Source organism: Saccostrea cucullata, unplaced genomic scaffold (genome assembly GCF_032062105.1).
Source record: "Saccostrea cucullata isolate Sc308-1 unplaced genomic scaffold, CSIRO_AGI_Scuc_v1 ctg22145, whole genome shotgun sequence".
NCBI classification, from domain to species: domain Eukaryota; kingdom Metazoa; phylum Mollusca; class Bivalvia; order Ostreida; family Ostreidae; genus Saccostrea; species Saccostrea cuccullata.
In genome coordinates this window covers 9481-19912 of record NW_026923339.1, presented here as the reverse complement: position 1 = coordinate 19912, position 10432 = coordinate 9481, and the positions used below count along the sequence as shown (strand labels likewise).

The 10432-nt window shown below is 30.1% G+C and overlaps 2 long non-coding RNA genes across 2 annotated transcripts; one reads left to right on the top strand and one right to left on the bottom strand.

Annotated features, from left to right (window-relative positions):
* Positions 1–2539: 2539 nt before the first annotated feature.
* Positions 2540–8530, bottom strand: LOC134263770 (uncharacterized). Its single transcript, XR_009991354.1, has 3 exons — positions 8332–8530; positions 4153–4206; positions 2540–2627 (listed from the first exon to the last, which is right to left on the bottom strand). It is a non-coding gene; the product is annotated as an uncharacterized LOC134263770 (long non-coding RNA).
* Positions 6233–7191, top strand: LOC134263769 (uncharacterized). The gene is made up of 3 exons (XR_009991353.1): positions 6233–6443; positions 6698–6771; positions 6963–7191. It is a non-coding gene; the product is annotated as an uncharacterized LOC134263769 (long non-coding RNA).
* Positions 8531–10432: the final 1902 nt, after the last annotated feature.

The window sequence follows — 10432 nt, the reverse complement described above, 5'->3', positions numbered from 1 at the left end:
TTTTCACATGTGTATATGTTCTTCAACTTCCTGAGTGTATGATTGCTCTCAGGCACCTAATCAAGCTTAATCAAAACTGCACATATGCCAAAAGCATGCTGTATTCTGAATAGAGGCTAGAAATTGCCAATTTCCAATAAATAATCTTCCCATCAGTGAATATCCCTCTTTGAAATACTGCCTCTGCACTGGAGGATTTTATGGGTCCTTACCCCCGCTTCAGATCCCCTCAGGCTATCTGATGACCTTGGGGGCTTTACAGCTTGGTCACTTTCTAGCTTTATTATCAGGTGTCAAATTGACGATTTATCACAGCAGGTATCAATTAAATCTGAATATTTTCTGACAGTTTTCAATATAATGCTAGAGTTGTGGAGATTCCCAAACACTAGGTCAGAATTCAGAATATTAATGTAACATTTATCTGATTTCAGGGAGTTATTTGTTGTTTTATCATTTTTAATTGTATACAGAGATTCCAGAAATCAAATCAACAAGTCAATATCATTTATTTCACATAAACATTTTTAAATATATTTCCTAAAGAATTTTAGCAAAAATGATACATGTGAATTAAGAGAGTTTTTTTGGTTAAAATTAAATAATGCATATCCTCAATTCTTTATAATCTATGCTACTTAAGAATAGCTAAAGATAACATAGAACATTTCCTACTCAAGAGCAATAATTGAAACCTAAATTTTATTACTCTAACATTGGCAATGGTACTTGTGTACATCTTCAAATGCAAAACTGATATTGTGGAAAACCCTTGAAGAAATTTGTAACTCAAATTATAAAATTGTATGATAAAATTTTATACCATAGAAAGATTTTTTTTTATTTGTTAAAATATTCAAGCACCAACTTTTACTAGTATCCTTAACTGCATGTATACCTCTTGCAAGAAATATTCAGACCACACTCACATGCATCCATTAATTTTCCCCCAGACTACCCAGGTTATTCCCCACAAAAGCATAGCTTTTCATTTTGCCCATGACAAACACTAATGGGTAGATCTTCTACCTGCCTGCACGTGCACTCCCCATTGCTACAGATATAAGCTATTAATCAGATTCACTGCCGAGAACCGATAACATGCCCACAGTTTATTTACCTCAAGGTGCAGCTCCTTCAGGTAACTTTCATTCAGAAATCTGAGTCATACTCCCACAATAGAAACATAGTAATCTTTCCTGAAAGTTTTTCGTAGTCAATTGATCTTCTTTTTAAAGTTTTGAGTTTTCTGTCCACCCTATGGGGTTATTGTTATCAATCTCATAAAACTTTTTTCTTTTTAATGAACACTGAGCTTTTTTGTATAAGTACTCTTTGAATTGATATGAATCCAGCACAGAGTAATAATGTAAAATAAAGTTCGTTCTCACAAGTTTATATGAATGAATAAAAAAAACCTTATTGTAAATACAGTTCCTTAATGCTTACAATGATGGATGAATCAGTTGTGTTAATACACTGTTTATTTTATACTTCCAATAAACCCTATAGAAATAAGACAGAAGGTTTTCTTTTTCATCAATGCTCTAAAATACCATATGTTTCGTCTTTCCTTTTCATTGACTATCTGTTAGCCTTCTGAATCTTTCATCCAATCTAATCAGTGCTTTACAAGTTTTACCTCTGCCATTCCCTCTGAAGATATTCCAATTTCCGGGCTTTGAATTAGGAAGAGCAGGGGGATGTAAGTAAACTGTAATGACCTATAATTTGTCATTTCAAGGGTGAATCAGAGAGGGGGAAATTAAGTTAGTTTGGATTCATATCATCACTATGGCTGCAATATAACAATATATTCATAGTGGTGGTTGACCATAATTCTATCTCAATATTATAGTGATTAATAGATTTCTGACAGATTTCAAGTTTTACTTCATATATAGCGTACTTCAAAACAACATATATCAGAAATGGGTTTTGATGAAAATATTATGAAGAGTTTCTTCTTACATCTGCTAGATGTAAATTAATAGTTAGGTCAACGTCATCAACTTTCATTAGTATTTCTTGAATATTTTTTTTTGAAACTGAACTGATCACAAAATATAAACTACCAGGTAAGAATTGGAGATAAGATTTGCAGCGAGAGATCTTACAAAAAAAGGGCAAAAACAAAATTCTCTTATAACACCAGAACCATAAAAACTCTAAACAGGTGCTTGACAATAAATCTATTGACATATACAGCAAAATTTGCACTTTGTATCTCTACTGTAATAGAGATGACATCATTCTTTATTGCTGTATATTTTTAGTCACATTTTTATATATACAGTTAAAACATGATTACTGCAAACATACTTTAATGTTAAATGACTCCACACCTACATCCATAAGGAGGAATGGATTTCATTCCCTAATGTTTTAAAACAAACGGTACTCATAACTGATATACCGGGTACATGCATGTAACAAATCACATGTATTTTATGATGAATCAAAACTTTTTTACCCTTGGGACATCCCTATAAGTTTGTTTTACTGTGTTTCATTATGAGTTTGTAAGAAGTGAGCTCACCTGACTGGTCCTCTCAATATAAACTTCTCTTTTCCTCCAGTGACATCCTGATTGTGTAGAGAGGCCTTGATTCAGTTGTTGGTATAAACTGTAAGAGACATGGAGTAGACTTTTTTTATCTCCTGAATCAGACAGTGCCTCATGAACACAAGATCAATCTATTACTTATCTCAATCTCTAAAATTGATGTTGTGTTATGTAGCACAAAAGGATTTGGACATTTAAGGGTCTTTTTCACATCAAGTATTGGCTAACAAAGTTTGATAGGGTTGTAGTTCTATAACTTAATGGCACAATCAATATAATTACATTGGGAATGTCCATCTATTGGTCAAATATTTATCATGATGTTTATCAATATTAATATATTATTTGCATTGCTATTAAAATCATGATGGATGTTTCTCTTATTGAAAGCCATGAAATATTAAAAGCATATTTATCAGGCTTAGAATGAATTGGTTAATTAAATGTTTCCAAAGCTACCTGGCTAGCAATTTCCAATTAGTTTAAATGTTTTTCTGAGCAGTCCATCACAGATTATGGACCTGTTAATGAGATGTTGGACTGCTAGCCTATGATGTTTTTTACATCACAATGCAGGCTGGATCAGCTATATTTTTTTTTTGGCAAATATAAAGGCAAGTGCCCAGGTAAAATGTAAATCTTGAAAAAAGGTATTTACAAAACATTTACAGACTGTGCTTTGGAGCAAAATGTGCTTTGTCACCCCTCCCCCCCCAACCAAACAGTTTGCTTTTGGCTTAACAGCCTCAGGAAAACAGTTTGTTTTTTTCCAAGGCTGCAGATAAAATGCATGTTGCCCTTGAAACCCAGTCAATAAATGTATAATACTTGTCAAGTACAGAACAGAGGTCTTACACAAATATTTGAAAGAAATCTTTTTTTTTCAGTATGAAGATGTTCAACTTTTAATTTAAAGTGAATATTTGGTGACAAGGAACATTACACAACATCAAAAGGAACACAGTTTTCATCTGATCACATTTATCAACCCACATTGCTAACAATTTTCTTTTTCTAGAGCTGATGACTCTTTGAGGTTACAGTTTTGAAAAATGCAAACACATTATGTAATATGTCCTTGATTTGATAATATCAATTGCATTGAAAGTCTTGCCAACTAGAAATTAAATTTGAACAAGGATTTCCAAGTTTGATATTGACTTTTTTTTCCTGTGAATATAGAAACTATTGCAATTCAACACTAAAAATTTCTTAAATGTATGAACCTGATTCATCTTAATTATATTTATTGTATATAACCTTAGATATTACTATTTTAAAACTTTATGTATGCTCCATCTTAATGATGCTGATCAGGGGGGAATCTGAAGATTGTTAAATTTTTTAAGAAAGTGATTTTGAAATGCAATATAATGCAAGGTAAATGTACAACAACAAATTGACCAAATACAGTATATTTTTCTTAAAATCTGAAACAATGCCATTAGAAAAAGTAGAATTTTTGCTACTTTTTGCAATAGCATATACTTTACCTTAAACTGATCCAAATACATTATTTGAATTAAAAGCAGGGTAAGCAAGTGTGCAAGAAGTTATAAAGTTATACTTTGCAAGACTCAACATACCTGAACAATGTCAATTGATACACAACTATTATGTGACGTCTACTTTTCTATTTCCTGAAATTAAAAAAAAAAATGTTACCAGTTATCTCTTTTGTTCTATATAATGTTATGGCCACAAACCTTGAAAGAATGCAATGGATTCAGAAAGTTTGGTTGAACAATTATTGGAAAAAATAACTATAAAATGCATATATCATCTGATACATGTATTATGGAAATGGTGGTCATTTAAAAAAAAAAATGTATGTAAATTGTAGATACAGAGTAGGTTTGTATCATTTCTGTAAAGTTTCATTAAAACATTGAAACTGTCATTTTTTTTCCAATGTTTTTTTTCTTTTTTTCTGTTTCTTTGTCTCACGCATGCTTAATTGTAAATATTTATGTACATGTAATATCCTCTCTATACTGTTTTGTACAGTTTATGAGAAAAAAAAAAATTAAGATTTTTACAATCTGAGAACATTCACTGACACATGCCCATGGCAAAAGGGCCATCATGTAATTTTTTTTACAATCATAAATGCCCAATTAAAATCTATTCTGCACAAATAGACTTGCTGATCATTACTATTGAAAAATTTCATAGAGATTGTGCAAAACATCTCCAAGAAAAGCTCTGACAAAAGTAGAGGTCTATAAGCAATAACAATATCTACCAACTTCATTCAGGACACATTTATAATGAAGATACAGGTGATATACCAACTAACCAAGGCCTCAATGTTAACAGGCATTTATCATATTAAAATTACTGAGAAATAAAACACCAGAATCACAGTCACACATAAGAACTGACTTTGGGAATGGCACACACCATGCACTTCCCAGGTAGCACAAAACATTTTCAAAACATTTTATTGGTGTTGTAAAAAGGTTTTTTCAAAACATTTCAGACAAAACATTTTAATAAAAATGTTTTTAAAACATTTCCTATTCTCATTATAACATTTTAAAAACATTTTAAAAATGTTTTCAAAAAGCTTATGATTAAATCCTTTTGGAACATTTTTCTAAAATATTTTTGAAACGTTTTAAAAATGTTTCAAAAGGTATGTTTAGCTTTCAAATATCAAAGATTTTTATATTACGTTTTAAAAACGTTCTTAAAACATGAAATGAAATATTCCTTTTCCATAAATCTGAAACATTGTATAAATACGTCTCTGAAACATTTAGAAGGAACGTTGTCAAAATGTTTTTGAAACATTCTTAATTCATTTAAGGGTTTTTATAGCTTCCAAATATCAAAGATCTTATAAAACGTTTTAGAAACGTTCTTAAAACATGAAATGAAACATTCTTTTTCTGTAAATCGGAAACATTCCATATACGTTTCTAAAACATTTGTAAGGAACATTTTAAAAATATTTTTAAAACATTCTTAATATCATATCGCTGTTAGTTAAAAACATTCAATTCCGGATATTTTTCGACCTAGGCAGTGAAAATGTTTATTTAAAACATTACCTAAAATAATTATTTTCACTACAATTGAAACATTTTAATTATAGTTTTGACATTTTTTGGAAGCATTTTCAAAGTGTTTCTGAAACATTTATGTAATTGCAGCACAATTTAATTTGTTTAGTAACTTTAAGAGTATGTTGTGAGAATGATTTAAGAACATTCAATTTAATGTGTTTTCTTTTTTTAAAAACTTCATTTTTCATTGCTGCTGTAATTTTCAAAATATTCTTAAAACATTCAAATAATGTATGATTGCGATTTTTCTAAAATTTAGTTTTTGAAGAAAAAAAATATATATAGAAAGAATAGTGTTAAAATGAGGAATTGTAGTTATTTTTAATTGAAAAATTTTTTTCCGGTATTTTATAATGATTTTTAGTTTTGGCTTATTGATAAAACAGACATAATTTATATAAAGTCCTTTGATTAAACAAATAAAAAAATCAATAAAAGAAAGGTTAGGCAAACAAAAAAAAAATTAAAATATAAATAGATGTTTAAAATCATAAGCATTAAATAAAACTCTTAATGTCTTTTTTTAAAAAAAATTTCTTCATCAAATCTGTGATCCACTCCCAGAATTTTACTCTGAGGCATTACATAGGATTGGCACACTGGTCAGTTTCAGTGTCATGATAACCTCTTATGCAATTCTCCTGCTGGGCAGCGCGTTACAGAGTATAGTGGTTTGCTGCTTATCTAGGCCAAATTTTGAATTCTGGTAAACAAGATGTGCGCGCTTACTCCGTGCCGATTTGAATGAGAAGACTTTGCACCATATAAACCACAATAATAACCTCGGGATTTATTAACTTTGAATGGTAAGAATTGTTCCTTTATCATAGACTTTAAAAGATCATTTAAAATTACTTTTATACTACCAGTGTATGATCAACAATAACTTTGTACAAATGTATGTAGCAATGACAAAGCGTTAAGGTTATATACATGCATTTGATTTGAATATTTCATTTTTAAGGCAACACAATTATATCCTTGATTCAAGTATTCGTTGTCTTTTTGAAATGTTAATCATCAAACAATATGTTGATTTAAAAATGAAATTTCTTAACAGCAAGGTGTTGGTTGCATCATCCGTATTTTCAAATTCCCACATTCAAAAGACCCGCCTTTGGTGAAGGCAAAAGTGTACGTAAATACTATTACTCTTCAATAATATTGTCATAGTAATTATTTTTCTGCTTTTTTCAATGCAAATGAGGAAAGAAATTAAATTTGATATAATTATTTAAAATATTTTTTGTATATTGTCATTGATTGTCTTAAGATACATTAAATGTAGAACGCTGATACAAACACAATTGTCCTTATCTTTACAGATTGTGCTATTCTCTCCGAGGGGCAGTATCTTATCAGCCTTTTCAGTGTATGTGATTCTAACTAAGTCTTATAGATCCGCCGCTCTGTTCTACCTATACCATGTTTACAGTGAACATATAGGATTTCTGTGATTCTGTTCTTTTAAAATTCAGTGAATGGATAAGACGCCGTTTTTAACCTGTGACTAATTAAAACTTGTACCGAGAATGGAATTTAAATGTGATTAACATATTGAATATGGGTTTGTATTAAAGATTCAAAAATTAAATAAAATTTGTGTTTATTTCTTTTAAAATATAAATATTTCATTATTTAATGAGATAAAGTAAAAACTCAGGAAAAATACTTTCGTAACCTCGACTCGAATGTTTTGAAAATTTTTTAAAAACCAAACAAATTAAACGTGAATTAAACATTTATGAAAATGTTTTTGTTACATTTAAAAATAATGTTATGATAACATTTGTTGAAATATTTTGTAAAATGTTTTAAAAACATTTAAAAAACCATACAAAATCACGTGATTAAAACATTGTTGTAAAATGTTTTTGTAACATTTTAAGAAAACGTTCCGGAAACATTTGCTGAAATATTTCACTAAAATGTTTTAAAAACGTTTAAAAAACCATACAAATTCACGTGATTAAAACATTATTGAAAATGTTTTTGCAACATTTTAAGAAAATGTTCTTACAACATTTTGCTGAAATATTTCACTAAAATGTTTTTAAAACGTTTAAAAAACCATACAAAATCACGTGATTAAAACATTTTAAAAAAATGTTTTCGCAACATTTTGAAAATGTTTTAAAAACATTTTTAAAATGTTTTTGTGTTAGCTGGGTTCATGGTTATCAGATCATAGAATAACCCATCTACATTAATAGTAATACAGATGAACAAATTATCAGTCAAAAAAATTCATTATTTCCCAATTCTGAGTTGTCAAGAAGGATGGATTTTTAAATAATATGGATTTAAGGTATGTCAGTAGCCCATGAATAAGCTGTAAAGTAAAATTGGAAAATACAAGTTTTTAGGTTAGCAGTACAATATACAATCAACTGAACCATTACGACACTCACAGATAATAAATAGGTACGGTGGTACTCCATGGATCAGTTATCATACAGGATCAACACAACCCAACTCATTAAATTTAATTCTACACATCATATCACATATATATCTCTGAGTGAGTTATCTATGTAAAGCTATTTATAAATTAAATTCTATTCATTGGAAATGTATAAAAAACAAAGGCATGGTCATAACAGACAAGCCCTCTAAATGTGGACAAATGTAACATCAAAACAATGTCAAATTATCATAGACAGGCACTAGAACCTATGAAGAGTTACTTTTTACCTTACAATCAGGATACGATCTGTTCATTCACCAAACTGATTAGATCACGTCACAACACAGCAAACCGCAAAATTGTCTTCATTGTTAAATTCCTGGGGGAGAGAATAATTTGACCTTACGTCAACTGTGAAAACAGGTATTCCACAGAGGCCAGGTACAGGAAAACAGAACCACTCAGGTAAGTGGCCTGGATAACTTTAAACCTGTGAAATATGGATTAGATAAATAAGAATATTTTACACATCAACTGCCAGAACAAATGTGGACCTTTATTGGCTGTGTTCACTCACAGAGATTCATGAATGTATTTTTGGTAGTGCTTAAGTCTTCAGTTTATGTAGAAAGGGGGAGACAAATTAAATTTGTAAAAGACATTTTCATTTAAAAGCAGGGGTGGATACTCAAGGAATTCTATCATCCAAATTTTTTCATCATGTCAGGATTACATTACTAATCTAGCAACAATTAAACCATATATTCTGGAAAGTTAAAAAGTTATAAAGCACTATCTTTATAAATTTTAAACAGAATCCAAACACCACATCATTAATATATCATTGTGTACAAGTCAACTTTGACACAGCTACCAGTTCACAGAACACGTGTGGCTGTAATAGTTTTATAAAATACATCATCATCGTCATGTATGTACATTGAATATCATTACCGGGTATGCACAAGGAATCAACATCATGAATAATAAATTTTTCAAAAAGATCTACTAAAATGAATGAATACAAGTAATATGACAATGTATACTTGTATACACATGTATATCAAAACTGAATTTGCATTATATATCTTCCTTGGGATAAAATTCTTTGACCATCTCCAAGAAAACCTATTTAAATTGCATGAAACAAACATACATTGATCTACCCAAATCTGTGATATTTATGAATGGACATTTTTCTTTTATTAGCATATATCATGAATATAAAATATAATTGTCTTGCATTTCCTAATCAAAGAGCAATAACTCTTTAATTTACACAAAATATATTTGGTGAACTTCAAAATGAGGTAGTGCCTCACTGTAGATCAATCAATATCACTAGCTAACAAATATCTCTTTGCATTTGCTTTCAAATTTCCAGAATGCCATGTGCATGACCTGGCTTCAAATGAAAGAAACCATAGTAATCTTAAGGGGGAACAGGGCCTTCAGCTGAAAAAAAATGTAGTCATTTTTTTTTCTTCATATCCGATTTTGTATAATTTTGACTTAGCATGTCCTACAGTCACACATTTTACAGCAATTCTTTCATCAAATTTTTTGACTTATTCAAGAAATATATTGCCATATAAATCTAGCTGCGCACAGTGTCTGTATATAGTTTCGATTCTTCGTGTTAACGGGTCCATTATGGAGTATAAAATGGACATTTTTAAGCACAAACAATAAATGTGTATCAACATGTATCTCTTAAAGTATTCAGAATAAATTTAGAATTCTGAAAGCATTTTTTTCTATTTCAAAATGTATATGGATTGGATTAATTACACACTTTTAAAAACAGATTCAATGACAAAAAATTCATTTGGGAAACAATTCTGTCCACAAATTCTTGTAAATTTACTATTGAACTGAAGTATTCCTTCGTAGTAATCAAATGCAGTGTCTTCCCTTATTTCAAAGTAAAGGGTTAACAGGCTAGAGGCTGAGGTTTATGACAAATCTCTGTGGACCTTACAACAATTAAATTTATATTCTTTTATTTCAAAGAGTCAATTTTGCCAGTTGCAGTTGCAGGTTCTTAGGGAAAACAATGCAGATGTAGCAATATCCTAAGGTGAAGCTAAAATACCTCATTTTCACAGATGCCATAGTTGAACAATACATAAGTGGAAAAAAATGCTGCATGTTTACATTTACTGTGTACGGAAACCCCTGATCCTAGGTTCCACACATTTCACAATTTATCAAAAGGCACCCATGCTCATCATAAATGTTTGATTTATACCAAGGAGCAGATTTCAAATTAAAGCATTAATTCATTGTCAGTGTATAATTTGAGCCCCCCCCCCCCCACCTCCCAATATGGTACCCCTGACCCAGGGGCCTTGAAATTCACAATTCTAGAAGAAGGGTTCTTGCTCA